Genomic DNA, 17,793 nt, shown 5'->3' with positions numbered 1-17,793 from the left:
CTCAGAAAGAGTAGAGAAACGGCACTTGCAATGCTAGATTCTAGTAACTTTCCTCACAATAGACTAAGCTAATTGGTCACTAACTTAAGCGTTAAAGTTAACTCAAACTTTTCCTTTAAAACTTGCTATATTAAGAACTTTCCACGACCGGCCTTTACCCGACATAATTAAATAGGGTAAAAACGGTATATTAAATGCAGTAAAACTACGGTAAATTCAATATGATAAACACTCATTCTTTAAGCATGGGCTGCATAGTAAGTGAACTAAACTAAATGTTGAGCACCCTGGCAAACCACTTCGTTCTATTCAATTTCTTTATTTAATCACTTTGTCCGCCTAGAAGTTAGATTAGATTAAAGGAACACCCTCCCTGGTAACGGCTGAACTAGTTAACCAAATACAAATATTTAGGTAAAATACTTGCATAAAACCCGTCTACTTCCCCCACCAGTAGACTTGTTCAGCTAAAGGCATAATGTAATGTTCCACTTTAGTAAATAAAGACTTAAACAAACACTACCCCATCTGTGTAGTTACCGGTTACCTGACATTCAACGCTTAAAATAACCCATCTATTCCCCATAATTGTTCGATATAACTTACCTCTCACCCGCTGGTCGAGTACACACCAGTATATATCCTCCTCCATCACTCACCGCGTGGATACTATTTCACTCTGGCCGCAAATTGCCTCAAATCACCTACGTTGTCCATAAACATATATAGAAGAGCAACTGACCCTAACACCCGTATAGCGATCATCACATAACGTGGGAACATTAGTAGTACTGCTGTCAAAACATAGATGGCGCCAGGACAAACCGTAATTCCTATGGACTCGCCTAGTTATGCGTAGGGAATTGAGCTTCAGCTGTTTGGTCCCGCCCCTCAGATGTATTCACCTAGTTGTACTCACCTAATTTGTGCTTGCTGGGGTTGAGCTTTGGTTCTTTGGTCCCGACTCTCAACCGTTAATCAACAGGTGTACAGGTTCCTGAGCAAAAAACAATGTTTTTTTTTTACCGACGCTCTCCCTATTGATGAGAACTACAACCTAATGAAGATAAATGTTAATTTTATGTAGATACTGTAATAAACGAAAGTTTTTAAGAGAGAGTCGGGACCAAAGAACCAAAGCTCAACCCCAGCAAGCACAAATTAGGTGAGTACAACTAGGTGAATACATCTGAGGGGCGGGACCAAACAGCTGAAGCTCAATTCCCTACGCATAACTAGGCGAGTCCATAGGAATTACGGTTTGTCCTGGCGCCATCTATGTTTTGACAGCAGTACTACTAATGTTCCCACGTTATGTGATGATCGCTATACGGGTGTTAGGGTCAGTTGCTCTTCTATATATGTTTATGGACAACGTAGGTGATTTGAGGCAATTTGCGGCCAGAGTGAAATAGTATCCACGCGGTGAGTGATGGAGGAGGATATATACTGGTGTGTACTCGACCAGCGGGTGAGAGGTAAGTTATATCGAACAATTATGGGGAATAGATGGGTTATTTTAAGCGTTGAATGTCAGGTAACCGGTAACTACACAGATGGGGTAGTGTTTGTTTAAGTCTTTATTTACTAAAGTGGAACATTACATTATGCCTTTAGCTGAACAAGTCTACTGGTGGGGGAAGTAGACGGGTTTTATGCAAGTATTTTACCTAAATATTTGTATTTGGTTAACTAGTTCAGCCGTTACCAGGGAGGGTGTTCCTTTAATCTAATCTAACTTCTAGGCGGACAAAGTGATTAAATAAAGAAATTGAATAGAACGAAGTGGTTTGCCAGGGTGCTCAACATTTAGTTTAGTTCACTTACTATGCAGCCCATGCTTAAAGAATGAGTGTTTATCATATTGAATTTACCGTAGTTTTACTGCATTTAATATACCGTTTTTACCCTATTTAATTATGTCGGGTAAAGGCCGGTCGTGGAAAGTTCTTAATATAGCAAGTTTTAAAGGAAAAGTTTGAGTTAACTTTAACGCTTAAGTTAGTGACCAATTAGCTTAGTCTATTGTGAGGAAAGTTACTAGAATCTAGCATTGCAAGTGCCGTTTCTCTACTCTTTCTGAGAAACATGACTAGATACATGGATCGCATAGTTTTATTACTAAATGTTCATGGATTGGGTTGCATAGTTGAGGAAATGGTGATAAGGTTTGTGATTTTGTGTACCTTGACTTCAGCAGAGATTTTGATAGTGGCGCAACATTGATAGGGGCTCGGATCATTGGGAATGCTGACTGAAGTTGATTAAGGTCATGGCTATACCAAAGGAAATCAGTATAAATGGGGTTAAGTTGGGAGAAGTGTTGTAAGTAGTGCCTAAAAGCTCTCCTTGGACCTCGGTTATTCGCAAGATTATGGTTTAGACTGCAATAGTTGCAGAATTGGCAAATAGAAAATACCGATGCCCTATATAGTTTTGAAATGGTTAAGACTACCAGATGCAGTTTAATGCTGACAAATGTAAGGTTTGGGGGCTAGGTAAAGATGAGATAGATGGTGTAGATTAAGAGTATTAAAATTTTTGCAGGTGGTAAATTCTTCCCGAGCTGGCTCTGCTCTCCAGCCTGGGATGTTGATTGGTTAGTCTTCAACTGCCTCCCAACATGGTAGTGAGGTCCTGAGCTGACATGCAGTGTGGAACGTGGAAAGCTTCCTGAATTGGCACATGGTATGCCTCCCTTTCAAACCAGCAGCTGGCACAAATGTTCCAGCTAACATCAGAATAGTGGATGAAGCCCACACTAAAATGTAAGTGGTACAGTAAAAGGACACCCCCCCTCCCTTTTGACACTGAACAGTTGGGAGGGGAGAAAGTGTGGCTTATAGTTCTATTGCTACAGAATCTTTTGCCATAAGCCAGTGGCAGTGCCTATTGGCACTTGCTATTCAGAATCTCCCCCTTACATAGTTAATTAAAAAAGAAATGCTGTAGACAAGCTCAACTTTTGAAGGGGGGGGGGCAACATTTTCGTTGCCATCAAAGCACATCAAAGATGCTCTGAGCTAACTTCCCCTAGTCATTAGTGAATGGTGGCCAGTAACTCTCTAGTAGGAACTTTAGTGACATTAGAATCCATGGAGAAAGTGTGCACTTCTGCTGTATCTGCCAGTTTGCATAGTTGCTCAGCAACTACTTGCCCTCTTGTACCATAACATAACCACCACACCACCCATTCTTCTAACTTTAATATTAGTTGGCTTGCATGGTGTGTTAATCATTCCTTTGGCAGAACTGTAGCTAAATTGTTCCCACAACAGTACTGTATCAGGTTCATAAAGAAATTTATAATAAAGACCAAGTGTGGTCATAAGTGCTGCAGATGGGGGAGATAGAACCTTACACCTGCAGAAGTGTGGTGATAACTGGAGAGAATATGGCCTTGTATAGTTGCTAGTGTAAGAATTACTAAATTTAGTAAAATCACATTGTCTTGGTAGTATAGTTGGGTTAATTATGAATTTAGACTAAAAAGCTTGGTACATAATTCGACACAATAAATTTGTATATAAATTTTGTATTGCTTTTATTCAAATGTTATACATGGTTGTTAAATTAAAGTTTGTTTGCAATGTTCCAGAAAAATGTTCATGACTAAAGTTGTTGGAAAATAAAATTTGTATAGGATGTTGACTTGAAATGACTATAGCTTTGTTTGTAGTAAAGATGGGACAACACGATACTTAGTGTGCCATTTAAAACGGTAACTGTTAAACTGGTGGTACAGGTATGAACAAAATAACATCGCTATGCAAATAACCTTTTAGTAATATTTACTGTTCACATGACAGGTTGTGGAAGGTCCTGGCAACAAAGAGCTGCAGGAAAATACTTGCAGATCTACAGTAAGTAGTGTTGTGTACATTGGAATTAGAGGGTACAGGTTAATTGCTAAAAACCTATTAAATATTAGGGTATAGAAGTCTAGGCTTAGGCTAGTGGGTACCATATCTGCAAGTTTAGTCCTTTCAGGAATGTATTGAATAGAATGGTATGTTGAAATTGTGAAAATTGTAATGTGGGGCATTAGATCTTAAACAGCATAGTTGAGGGTGTTTTATTAATACTTTTAATGAAATATAAATCTTGTTTAGTTAACATTAAATGTTTGTTAAATGAGCTTTAATCTATAACACTTAAGGGTCATCATGAGTCAAAGTTAATGGCAGGAAAAGTTTTGTTCTAAGAGATGGTATTTTTCCCTTGAAAGTAAAAAAAATAATCAATGTTTAGTTTAGCTTGGTTTTTAAATTTATATAGTTTTCCAGAATGTGGTTTGGAAAGTCCACAAGTCCCTCTGTCAGTTGGAAGAGTTCATCGGTTAAACAGAATCAGGTGAGTTGTAGTGAAGGTTAATGTGAATAGATTTGCATAAGTAAAAAAAATAGTAATAACTTAAACAATATAGCATTGGCTAAAGATAAATGTAATTTGCCATTGAAGTGCAGTTGTGGATAGTTTCTCAAATGACATTTACTGAAACTTGGCAAATTGATGCCATATATATTTATATTGCTAAATTAGATCTTTACTACTGCTACTAGAATGTGTAGGAAAGGTAAATTCCTTAAAGAAATTTGTTCTATTTGAATTTGTGAAGTAAAGCAAGATTGGCTTTAAATTTGATATTAATTTGTTGAAATATTTTTCAGGTGATTATGATGCATGGACTGGCTTGGAGTGAGGCACCTTTACTCTGCAAAAGTGGGTGAGTTTGAATTTGATGTTTTAGCTATATCAATGACCTAATCTTAATTCTTGTATCTAGTCCATTTATAGGTGTGTAACCATGTCCTACTGTTACAACCCACAGGGGATGATGCAGTTTGTACTGATCCTACCCCATTTCATAAAAGGGGACCAGGCAGTCCTGCAGACTTCCCTGGCTTGGCTTTTTCAGAGCTTTGCTCTACTACCCATCTAATAGATGGACTAGATTTGCATAGGTGTAGGGACCCTTAACAATGGTTACATTGTTAATTCTCACAGGGCTTGTTTGCTGAATGGGTGGATGCATCTAAAACTTTAGTGCCTGGCATGCATTGTACAGTGCTTTCAGTAAAGCATATGTACCATGTGTTGATGGCACTAAAGTGGTGGATGTAATGCACCCATTCAGGGAACAAGCTCTGCACTGAAACCAGAGGAAGGGATAGGCCTTGCTGAGCCTATCTTAAAAGATAGGATGTTAGGATTTTTTGTGCTTATTATTAGGCATTGGTGATAATAAAAGTAGTGTCCCTGTTTAATGTTTATTTTTCTTTTACAGGTGATTGTCTCTGGAGTTGTCTTGGCCTTTTGGATCTTCTGTTCATCTAGGAGCACCTGTCCCACAACCTGAAACAGTAATAAATATTAGATGTATTATAAGTACTATATGTAAAACTTATTAAATAAAACAATTTTAATGAAACTACTTTATATACCTTATCCTGAAATTATGCTGGAAATTGTTTACTACTATTGATGCAATGTTTAAACATCTGAAATTTTTTTACTTTGAAAATAAATACTTGGTAAAATTTACACCTATTTGTAACTTGTTACATAGGTGCATGCAAAATGCATTGAGAAGATGTAAAAGTGGACTACCTATTCAATTTACATAAACTAACAAATATTGCAAATTAGTCTGAAATATTAAAGTGGAAGAAACTTTAGTCAATATTTTAGTTTCCATATTTGAAAGTAAATTTAAAGCTATGCAACACCTAAGCTTTGTACAAATTATGATTAACTTAACTAAAGGTCATTTAAATTTACAAAACATTAGAAAAGTGACACTAAGCATCTATACAACATGGTTTTCACAAAGTCTTTGGTAACTTAAATTTAATCAAAGCTCTTAAATGATTTGTCTGCCAAACATCTGATATTCTGAAATTTTACCTAGATTAAAACCATCATTGTTTGAAAGGGCAAAACAGATTACTGTTGGTTAGTTTGACCTAACATCTGCAAGGTCTTGAAGGAATGGAATTTATTTTTGTCAAACTTTTTGCTAAAAACAAACCCTGCCTAATGAACCTGCTCATTTTTTTTTAGAAATGGTAATTGCAACATTACCAAAGGCCATTGTTTTAATAGCCAAAGTACCAAATGAAAGACCAAGAAGCAACAAACAGGTACATGGTAGAAAGGACAAAAGAATGGTTATGAGGACCCTTTCATTTGTTAAAGAAATGACTGGGGAAAAATGCTGTCATACCACAAGGGGTCTTAAGCCTTGTCATACATCACTGACAATCTAAATATTACCAACCACAAAAATTGCTGATAACATGTTATAAAAAAAAATAAAGAATAATATTGAGGCCTTAATGCAGATCTCTAACTCTACAAATAGTAAAAAGACTGGCAATTTCTTAATATAAAACAGACAAAAATCCAAGACCTTGCACGTGAGCCAGAACAATCCATATCACAACTACCACATTAAAATGAAACAACAATGAAGGTAAGGTAATTACCAAAAGAAGGCACCAAACTGGGAAGGCCATGTAGCACCATCAAAGTGCGAAATAATCAGAGGGCGCTAAATATCACCAAGAATGCCAATACGAGAACAAAAACGCATAAGGCGCACGATATCAAAAGTATCCGATTCACCTAGAATTCTATCGAGGGACAAGTGACTGCGAGGGACGGTCGGAAAGCAAGACACACGCTCATCCTGGAAGTCAGGACATTCAACAAGGATATGCACAACTGTAAGAGGGACAACGCAATTCGGACAATAAGGAGCAGGGCGGCGCTCCATTAAGTGACCGTGGGTTAAGCGGGTATGACCAACCCACAGCCGTGCCAAAGCAGTGTCCCACCGCCGGTTACGGTGGTAGGAGGAAGGTCACGGGGACACACTAAGTTTGAGAGTACGCAGCTTGTTACCAACCACAGAGGACCAACAACTCTGCCAACGGGGAAGAATGAATAACAGGATAAAAGTCGGAATAAGGAATACCTTTACGGGAGATGGGACAAGAACGGATAGCTTCCTTAGCGCCAGCATCCGCACGCTCATTGAAACACCAATATGGCTGGGAACCCACCAAAACTCTACTGATTTAAATTTACTAGAAATAAGAAACAGCCAATGTTGAATCTCAATGACCACCGGATGGACAGGATTAAAGGACCCTAGAGCCATGAGGGCACTACGAGAATCAACTACAACCACAAAGGAGGAAAGAGAATGAAAAAGCAAGAGACGAAGAGCATAGAGAATAGCATAAAGTTCTGCCGTAAAGACGCTAGCCTCCGAAGGGAGGCGACACATGTAAGTACGGTCAGGAAAAACAACAGAGTAGCCCACACCATCCGCAGACTTAGACCCATCAGGGAAGATGGAAATAGAGTGGGAGTGCGAAGAAAAGTGCTCAAGGAAGAGGCTTTTCAGAATTGTAGGAGGGGTAAAGGCTTTAGTAATACAAGTCAAGGACGTACAAAACTTGGGAAGGGGGACTCTCCACGGAGGTGATGAAGGAACAATACGAGGAGAAACATTAGAAATATGAACAGAAAGAGAATCCTGTAAGCGAGATAACTGGACAGAAAGTGGGAGACAATGAAGAGGAACAGGAACCACAGGAGGAGGAAAAGTCAATGCACGACAGAGGCGAGAGGAAGGATGTTGGAAGGACCGCGCAAGATAGCGAAGACAGTAGCGATCACGGCAGTCCTGAAGAGAGAGAAAGCCAGTGTCAACATACAAACTAAGGGCGGGAGTCGAACGAAAGCCACCAGAGCCGAGACGCAACCCAGTATGGTGCAAAGCATCAAGACGGCGAAGAGTAGAAGAAGAAGCAGAAGAGTATGCAGGGCAACCATAATTGAGTTTAGACAGGACGAGAGAGGAGTGCAAATAGAGGAGCGTGCGCCTATCCGCTCCCCAAGAAGTATGGGACAAAACCTTAAGGAGGTTAAGGGCCTTAGAGCATTCAACTCGGAGGCAAGAAATATGGGCTGACCAAGACAAACGAGTGTCAAAGACTAACCCCAAAAGCTTCGCGGAATCCCTGTACACAATGAGATGACCATAAAGCAACAACAATGAAATAAAGGTCCTTTCAGTAAGAATCTATCATTCACTGAAAGTTGCTGCAGTTAAAAATACAAGAAAATACAAGTCCCTAGAAATAAACAAGCAACCTTTTTGACTAAGGAAAAGAAGGTAGTTATTCTACTGTATAAATCTAAGTATTCACTTAGATAACTGTATCCAAGCATAGACGTTCCCCCCCCCTCCTTCCCTTTCAGAAAAACATCTACTTTCGAAAAAGTTTAACATTGGCCAACAAAAATGATTCCAGAACTAAATTGCCTAATACCAGGAACAACTGAGAGCCATGACAAACACTGCAACCCTCTCCTACCCCCAAGTCTTATGCTATTTATGATCCAAGGTAATTGGAGATACTATACTCTACTTCCTACAGACGAGTCTAGTGAGAGGGTGATCTCCTGGCGATTAAATTGAAGCACGATACAGGTGTCAACGAACATCAGTCAGCCCACTTGTCAGCACAGTGGATAACTAATGACATCATAATCTGCAGTGTTGTATGCCTCCCTGTGGCCATTTAAATCAATAAAACACAGGGTTGTGGCAATGTTTACAGCATAAGGCAAGGTATAGAGGAATCCTGGAATGCCATGTAATGTGTAGTCCTTGAATGTGCTTTAGGCAACCAAATTGAATAACAACATTTCTGGTGTTCGGCTATATAATCCGAGTTTCTCATTCGGTATAATGTTTTAAACCTAAATAGGAATTCACTTTAAAGGTCAATTTATTTGGAAAGTGCTAACCAGATTCCAAATTACTGAGCTCTGAAAGTACTACAAGGCAAGTTTAACCGAATGAGTGTTTGCCTATCCATACCCCCATGAGGTATGTGACAACACTGAATAAAGAAAGGGTCTTGGAGCATTCACCGTGCAGGTATTTGACATGACCAATATAGCCAAGTGTTAAAGATCATTCTAAGCAGTTCTGCACAATCCATATACTATCAATTAATATAATTGTACAATGGTGCTTGGTGGATGATATTTCCTATTAAAACTCATTGGACAACTGTTTGTATTAGACATTTTAAACCTACAAATGGTAGCCCTAGATATCGCACTACAGTATTAATTACAAGATGAACAATGTAAAATCAATACCACAACAGCAAAGGATGACGGCTTTTCAACAACCGACAAACACGCAGGTCTAACACCAGCCATCCCGAGAGAGGACGTCCCAAGCATGTACACCCCACAACTTTACATCACCTTTGCTACCTCACGCGAGCACGCAACAGCATGAGGATGCCATACTCCCAAACAAACTCCATGCACTTTGAGCCTTTAACAACTCAACATTTAAAAAGTGGATTTAAAAAATCAAACACCTGAATTTTTCCCTAATTAAATTTACTAGGGAAATGCACACCAAGCCATGAAACTTACAATGAAGATGAACAAACTACACACAACTGTCACCAAACTTCCACATACCACCCCCCTCTCACTCCTGCCCTCCCTCCTTAGGTGCTCTGATTGGCTGAGCACCTGAGCCACCACCACTCACCTCTTGTTGTGAGAGCCTAAAGCATGTTTGGTTGCACTTTAAAAGTTCCCGAGTGTACTCGCCTAATTGTGAGTACCGCCTGCCCGGTTCACCATTTTGTTTTTCAATCTACCTCAATTTACCCCTTTACAGTCAAATATTATGCAAAATTCTGTTTAAGACTTGTCCCTTCTTAACTTAAATAACTGCTTTGGCCATCTGCAATCTTTCTAGGTGGGTAAAAATGACTCTTGAGGCCAGAAAGGACTTATCAGACGGCGATCATAACAATACGGTACACACACAAAATCACAACCTGATATACACCAAGCAGAAAAGCCACTGGAGCTGTGAGGCGACGTAAACCCTTGCCCAAGGCACTGGCAGCTGCATACTCTACCACAGTATATTACTGACTTTGTAAAAGTCTTACAACCGGATTTCCCCATAAATCACAGCAAGTTTTGAGGCCCCTCCTTGAGTCAACGTCTTACGTAAGACCTACAAGCACTCGGGTGAAGGCTGAAGCAGTTCAACACCATACGCCCCAACTTCAAATACACAGTTGAGAGGCGGGACCAAAACGTGATTTTCTGTGTGTGCTTGAAGTTGGGGCATACGGTCTTGCTTCACCCTTCACCGGCGTACTTCAGGGGTTTTATTTAATACTTGGACTGGCTTCAGTAGGGCCTCCAGACTTTCTGTGGCTTCACAAGTGTCACGTGAATCCCCTGCATAGCAGTGGAACTGCCTTTTCCCTTCACCTTCAATGCCTCTGCACTGGAAGTATACATCTACACCAGCTCAGAAGAGTCATCAGTCCTGCCACCTCTCCATACCCCCCAGGGCCTGGCACGGCCTGGTACGACTCAGAGGCAAGCCGGGCGCCACTGCTAACTGGCAGTTTGTCCCCACAAACAAGCAGTTAGCCACCTTCAACTGACGGTGGTACAGCTCAACACAAAGGCACCGCCAGCCACAACGAGCAGTTTGCTAGTTGACCACATGTCCACCTCGTGTTGACACTGGATGAGTCATCACCGCCGGACTATATAAAGAGCGCTGCCTCCCTGGAGAGGCAATCTCTCCCTTAGTGCTCTAGGATCACCTTGGTGTCTCTAACCCGTCGTCCGCTTCCAGCCAACGTCATGTGACTGATGCCATGGTGGTATGGTAGCTGTCTTCAGAACACCAGTATATCTTCATACTTTTATTCATTGCTTATAGTTTATTTTTTGCATTTAAGGTCATACTAACTTGTTCACCTTTGCATTACATGATAGTCAAGTATTGTCATGTGTTATTTTTGTTCATTACTATTTCAGTAAATTGTTTAATTATTTATTTGATAATTTTCATTTGTTTCCACCTGCAACTTACACACTGCAAGGTCAATAGCAGCATTTCTTTCATTTATGTGAGGGAGAGCCATACCATCTTGGTTCAGTATAGCTGTGATACCATAACCCGTCACACAAGATATCCAGTTGTAAGACTTTTACCATCAGTGGTGGTAGAGTATGCAACTGGCAATGCCTTTGTTACAGGTTCGCTTCATCTCACAGCCCCAGTGGATTTTCTCACACATTTGAATACATGAAACAACTTTATTTGATACATTCCAAACCAAAGTACTGTACAGTACAGTAATTATCAAACCATCAAATGTGTGGGATAATCATAGTGCGCTAAATATCACTAACGTCGCCAATACAAGAACAAAAACGCATACGGCGAACAATATCAAAGGTATTGAATTTACCAAGAATTTTATCGAGGGACAATTGACAGTGAGGGATGGTCGGGAAGCAAGACACGTAAGTCCTGGAAGTCAGGACACGTAGAGACAACGGTTTGGACAATAAGAAGCAGGGCAGCGCTCCATTAAGTGCCCGTGAGTTAAACGTGTATGACCAATATACAACCTCGCCAGAGCCGTTTCCCACCACCGGTTACGGTGGTAGGAGGAAGGCCACGGGAACACACTACTCTTAAGAGCACGCAATTTGTTACCAGTAACAGAAGACCAACAACCCTGACAACGGGCAAGAATGGGGAAATGAATAACTGGGTAAAAGTCATAATAAGGAATACCTTTACGGGAGATGGGACAGGTACGGATAGCTTCCTTAGCGGCAGTGTCCGCACGCTCATTTAAGAACACACCAATATGGGTGGGAATCCAGCGAAATTCCACTGTCTTAAATCTACTGGAGATAAGAAACAGCCAATGTTGAATTTCAACTACCAAAGGATGGACTGGATTAAAGGATTCTTGAGCCATGAGGGCACTGCAAGTGTCAACTACAAACACAGAGGAGGATTGACAGCGAGAAAAGAGTTGATGAAGAGCATAGAGAATAGCATAAAGTTCTGCCATGAAGATGCTAGTCTCCGGAGGCAGGAGACACAAAGGTGCAGTCAGGAAAAACAACAGAGTAGCCTACACCGTCTGCAAACTTAAGACCCATTGGTGAAGACGGAAATAGAGTGGAAGTGTGAAGAAAAGTGTTCAAGGAAAAGGTGATTTAGAACTGTAGGAAGGGTAAAAGTTTTAGTCATGTGGGTCAAGGCTTACAGAATTTAGGAACGGGGACCACTCCATAGGGGCAAAGACGGAATGACACGAGGGGAAATATTGGTAACACAAACTGAAAGAGCATTTTGTAAGAGACAACCGTACAGAAAGAGATAGGTGGTGAAGGGGAACAGGAACCACAGGATGGGTAAAGGTCAAGGCATGACATAAGCAAGAGTGAGGGTGCTGTAAGGACCGTGCAAGGTGGAGAAGACAGTAGCGATCCTGTAGAAACAGGACGCCAGTTTCAACATACAGGCTTAGGGTAGGTGTCGAAGGAAAGGTACCAGAGCTGAGCCGTAACCCAGTATGATGCAGTGTGTCCAGATGGTGAAGGGTAGAAGGAGAAGCAGACGAGTAAACAGGGCCATAATCGAGTTTAGACAGAACGAGAGAGGAATGTAAAGAGAGGAACAGTGTCGATTAGCTCCCCAAGAAGTATGGGACATGACCTAAAGTTAGTTAAGGGCCTTAGAGCATTCTACTCGGACGTAAAAAATATGGGGCGACAAAGACAAACGAGTGTCAAAGATTAGCCCTAAAAGCTTTAGCAGATTCTTTGTACAAAAGGGGATGACCCCTGTTACCTAACAGTAAATAGGTATCTGGGAGTTAGCTGTTACAGGCTGCTTCCTAGGGGGGTGCGTGTGTGGGAGAAAAAAAAATGTAGTAGTTAACCACTGAACTGCTCTGTCTCCAAATAACACCCTGGTGCACAAGAAATAAATTCTTTCCAAAATGTTTTTTTCTCTTCTTATATTGTTAAAATGCAGAGTCTGATCACGGGGAAACTAAACAAAAAATATTGTATGTGACTTACTTTAGCTGCGATGGAGCTGGGAAGTTCAGCAAATTATGGGCGCTGAGCGTTGGAGCGATGGGGGTCTGTCGGCCCCGCCACCCCGTGCGACGGCAGTTGCTGCGAATAAAATGTTGCGCAATTATTTTGAAGTTTCTCATTCATTTCTTATTTTTTTTTGCTGTAATATTATTTAAAAGTGTGTAATTTGTGGAATTTATATAATTCAAAGTATAGAACATCGCTATGCTCAAAATTATGGGCCTCATATATGCGACATATTCTACAATCAAACAGTGTTTTTGCTGTTATTACACTATATACACACATTGTATATACCCATCTACGTATGTATTCACCATAACGATCCACTATATTGGTATGGTGAGCCCAAAAAACATGAGTGAGCTGCCACACCCTGCCAGTCCTCCCTCCCTCCTCCAACACATTACTCGCCAACATTCCTCCTCCCAAAATACTGTTATTGTGTTTATTACACTATTTACACACGTTATGTATAAGTATGTACATGTTTTATTCATGTACATACGTACATACTTGCCATCTCCTCACCTCTCTCTCTTGCCTACTTAATGCTCTTGCTTCCCTCATCTCATCACAATCGACTTTATAATGGTCCAGGACAGATCGAAATGTCGTCGTCTATTCAATTTCCAGTGTGTGGTTTGGTCAACAATGAAATCTTCATGCAAGATCTTATAAAGAAAACCCCTAGAACGAGTTTTGCAGATACGAAAGAGTTTAAGGTGAGTAGGGGATGGTTTGAGAAATTTTGAAAAAAGACGTGGTATTCATAGTGTTGTGAGGCATGGTGAGGGTGCCAGCTCAGACAAAGTTGGGGCTGAAAGATTTGTTCGTGATTTTAAAGATTTTGTAGATACTGTATTGATGGATATATTCCACAACAAGTGTTTAATTGTGAGGAGACATGGCTATTCTGGAAAAAATTGCCGAAGAGGACATACATTACCCAAGAGGAGACGTCACTGCCCGGACACAAGCTAACTTGGGCTAACTTGTGTCAGGATAGGCTAACTCTTGTGCTGTGTGGCGATTTGAAAATTAAACCCTTGCTCGTGTATCATTCCGAAAATCCAAGAGTTTTAAAAAATATATAACGTGCAGAAAAACTGTGATGTAGAGTGGTTTGCCCTGCCATCAAAAAATATCTGCAAGAGAAAAGTTTGACACTAAAGGGCCTGCTTCTCGACAATGCTCCTGCTCATCCTCCAGACTTGGAGGATGCATTGGTGGGGCCACTTTTTTTTTTTTTAGGGATATTCCTGCATGGGCCCTAAGTTTCTGGCTAATGGAACCAATGACATGAAGGAGGAGTTTTCAACCTACCTTGTGTTAGGTGTGCAGGGGTCAATTGGCTGAACATAATGTCAGGAGCAAAGGGGGGCGTTTGCCTCTTCGAACACAATTGCGACCATCTTCATCTCTTCGAACTATCCTAAATGCTCTCTTCACCTGTCTGACCAAATTGGGTGTCCAGACCACCTTTGAATCTGAAATTGTAAAATTAATAGCAATTTCAGAATATTCAGTCCATTTATACTAACAAAATTATATACAGTATACAGTAATTGAAATTTTACAGAATGATAAAGGCAATTTAGCAACTTTGTTAAAATGCACATGGGGGAAATACATGAAAATAGGTTAATATTGTTTGTAAGGTTGATGGGAAATGTTTATTACTTTTATGATTTAAAAGATGTATAGCCCTAATACTCCATCCTGGGTGCATTCCACCAGGTAATGACCACAGCGAAAGTTTTCCACGAGGCTCTATTGTCACACAAACTTTTCACATTTTCAAACTTGATTCATCTTTCCCCCCCCCCTCCTTCCAGGGGTTTTCTTTAAAAGGTCTTCATGCAAATGCCTTGGTTTCTCACAAATGATGGCCTCTGAAATGCTATCACCTGCTAACTCCTTGTTGTGTATCCAAATTAATAAAAACTTTTTAACATCCTCAAGTGTTTGTGTTCTTTGTTTCGGGATTGTTGATATGCCTTTTGCCACTTTAACGCTCATAATATCCTTTTTCTTAGCAAGTACAGTGCATATTGTTGACATAGATTTGTTGTACTGCCTAGCTAGTTCAGCAACCTGTGCACTTTTTTGATGTTTATGAATGCTCTCTTGTTTTTCCTCTATGGTCATTCTCACATGTGTTTTCTTGGCTTGAACCTTACCACTGGCTTTCTTGGGACTCATGGCAAGGTATATCATAACAAATTTTATGTTCAAATAGCCAAAAATCCCAAAACAAATGTAATGCTTTATAAAGAATTCAGGTGCGATACTTACTAGGCAGGAGACACTGGTAAACTGAGGCGCGATCACCATGCCACCACGCGCTAGGTCAGCCCATACGTATATCAACAAACTCCTTTCCCGAGGCAAAGTTTGTAACCCGATTCAAATTTTTCGAAGAAATTAGGCTCGTAACCCGAAAAGTTCATAAATATTCATTCGTAAGCCGAGGTGTTACTATATATAACTAAAAAATTAAACTCAGGATTACTTTCAACCCCCACCCCTTTTGCTCTACTCCATCGCCACCTACCTTCACCCCCCTCTATGATGTACTCTTCCATAGACACCTACCTTTGCCCCCCTCCTCCCCTCTACTCCTCCATCATCACCTACCTTCACACCCCCTCCCTTCTCCTCCTCCATCGTCACCTTCCTTTCACTTACTTATATTTATTACAGAGGGCACAAAAGACCTTTTGTGCCCTCTGTAATGCTTTTGCGCTACCGCTCACAGGATGAGTATGGGGTGCACAATAAACTAGCCGCCTTCGGCGGCAACAATCAAATCAAACAAGCCGCATTAGCTATTAGTTCATATAAGCTGACAACTTACCCAAATAAACATTACTTCCTAATTATATATATATATATATATATATATATATATATATATATATATATATATATATATATATATATATATGTATATATATATATATATATATATATATATATATATATATATATATATATATATATATATATATATATATATACACACCTAATACCGCCTTATTATCAACTGATTATATCAAAGTTATTCATAATATCTAATACACATGTTAATGGTGACAAACCCAGCACAAGATAAAAATCTAGAGGTTGTACATCATAGCATACGTGACCAAGGCATTGCTATAAACCTTATTTAACAGCGCACTTGATATACAGAGCAAAGATTCTATTGCTATCAATACAATGTACAAAACAATTTTGCGTTTAGATGCATGGCATAGTAATCACAAATCAGTCAGTTATCCATGCAAACTTAATTTCTGTAAACATCAGCAGAAACATATGTGAGCTCGTAGCCGATTCGAACGGGTATTTAATGTTTTGAACAGCTCTAAAAATCAAAGGGTTTTGGAACATGTTACCTCAAAGTCCCACGCCTAAGCTACATTTGTTTTATACATCACCACATCAGGGAACTGGTTTACCACATATCTTTACTAACAACTATACCACAATACTTGTACAACCATGAAGACTATTCGCCTTCAGACACTGCCAAACAGCTTTCAAGGCAAATATCACAACCACCACCAGGGGGGGGGGGCGAACTCCACTTGTTATAAACCCACCAACATTCCCCCATTTTAACCTCGTCTGACTTACCCTAACCCCCCCCCCACCCTTTAATACATGGACAAATTACCCAGTTCACTGTCCAGTTATCAAATAACGTTCTGACACTATGAAAGTAGTCTACCAAACCTTTTCTCTGTTTTACTTTAGCATATCTATCATTGAACTATTAGGTTTGTCAAAGTTTAGTTTGTTTAGACTTCTAAACCCATTTCTTACAAACTTTATCCTCTTGATGTTCAAATACCAACGTATTCAACTAACTTTACAATGAATACTTGTCAGTGTTTGCTCTGAAACTTAGTGCCTCCTGTTTGCCCTTTCCCTAAAAAAATCCATCCTACGCTGGACGTGTTCCGGCGAATATCTGTCCATTCTATAGTATGGTGACCAAAACTGCAAATGCATAATCTAAATGGGGCCTAAAAGGATAAAGATATTATTGAAGAGTAACACCACATGATTGATTGCTAACGCTTCAATAAATAAATCCATGGAAAGGAAAAGCTCTCGGGGGGCTAACAAGAGTGTAAAGTTGTCTCCGCCAGGCTAGTACCACCCGCTCCTCCCAGAACTAGTTGTTAAACACTTTACCTCGACTCCTCTCATCCAACACTGGGCCACACCTGTCACAGACTCCTCATCCAACACTGGGCCACACCTGTCACTGACTCCTCATCCAACACTGGGCCACACCTGTCACAGACTCATCCAACACTGGGCCACACCTGTCACAGACTCCTCATCCAACACTGGGCCACACCTGTCACAGACTCCTGATCTAACACTGGGCCACCACTGGAAAAAAATATTATTTACATACATTAAGGGCAAGTATACAAAGTTTATTTCAAATACAATCCAGTAATAAAATACAATAATGACTTTCAAGAATAATGGAACCAGTCACCGAAAAAGGTTTAACTGCAATGGAGATTAATTACAGATTGTATCAACAGTAGGGAGTAAGCAAGGCTGATAACATCGCAATACATTAACGAAAGACCTTTCATTCATGAGGCTATGGTTAAACATCAATATTATTTTAAAGTTACATTGAAACAAATTACCTCATTAGGGCCTTACACTAAAAATATTTAGCTAACCTTTGCTAAAAGTAGCGTATTATTAATCTATTCAGCTGTCTATTGGTCTAAATTATTTAAACGTGTTTAAAACAACTTA

At 40.0% G+C, this 17,793-nt stretch overlaps 1 long non-coding RNA gene across 4 annotated transcripts in view; it reads right to left on the bottom strand.

Annotated features, from left to right (window-relative positions):
• Window positions 1-4,751: 4,751 nt before the first annotated feature.
• The window catches only part of LOC138373579 (uncharacterized), a 38,501-nt gene continuing 25,459 nt past the window's right edge, over window positions 4,752-17,793 (bottom strand). For 2 of the 4 annotated variants that reach the window (XR_011231194.1, XR_011231193.1), the window contains 2 exons: window positions 12,973-13,071; window positions 4,752-5,355 (listed from right to left, as the gene is read on the bottom strand). This is a non-coding gene — a long non-coding RNA (uncharacterized lncRNA). The remainder of the gene's footprint in view (window positions 5,356-12,972; window positions 13,072-17,793) is intronic. The other 2 variants (XR_011231196.1, XR_011231195.1) reach the window with 2 other exon arrangements.

Source organism: Procambarus clarkii, chromosome 42 (genome assembly GCF_040958095.1).
Source record: "Procambarus clarkii isolate CNS0578487 chromosome 42, FALCON_Pclarkii_2.0, whole genome shotgun sequence".
NCBI lineage: Eukaryota > Metazoa > Arthropoda > Malacostraca > Decapoda > Cambaridae > Procambarus > Procambarus clarkii.
Note: the sequence above shows the minus strand (reverse complement) of the source record. Positions and strands in the feature narration are given on the sequence as shown.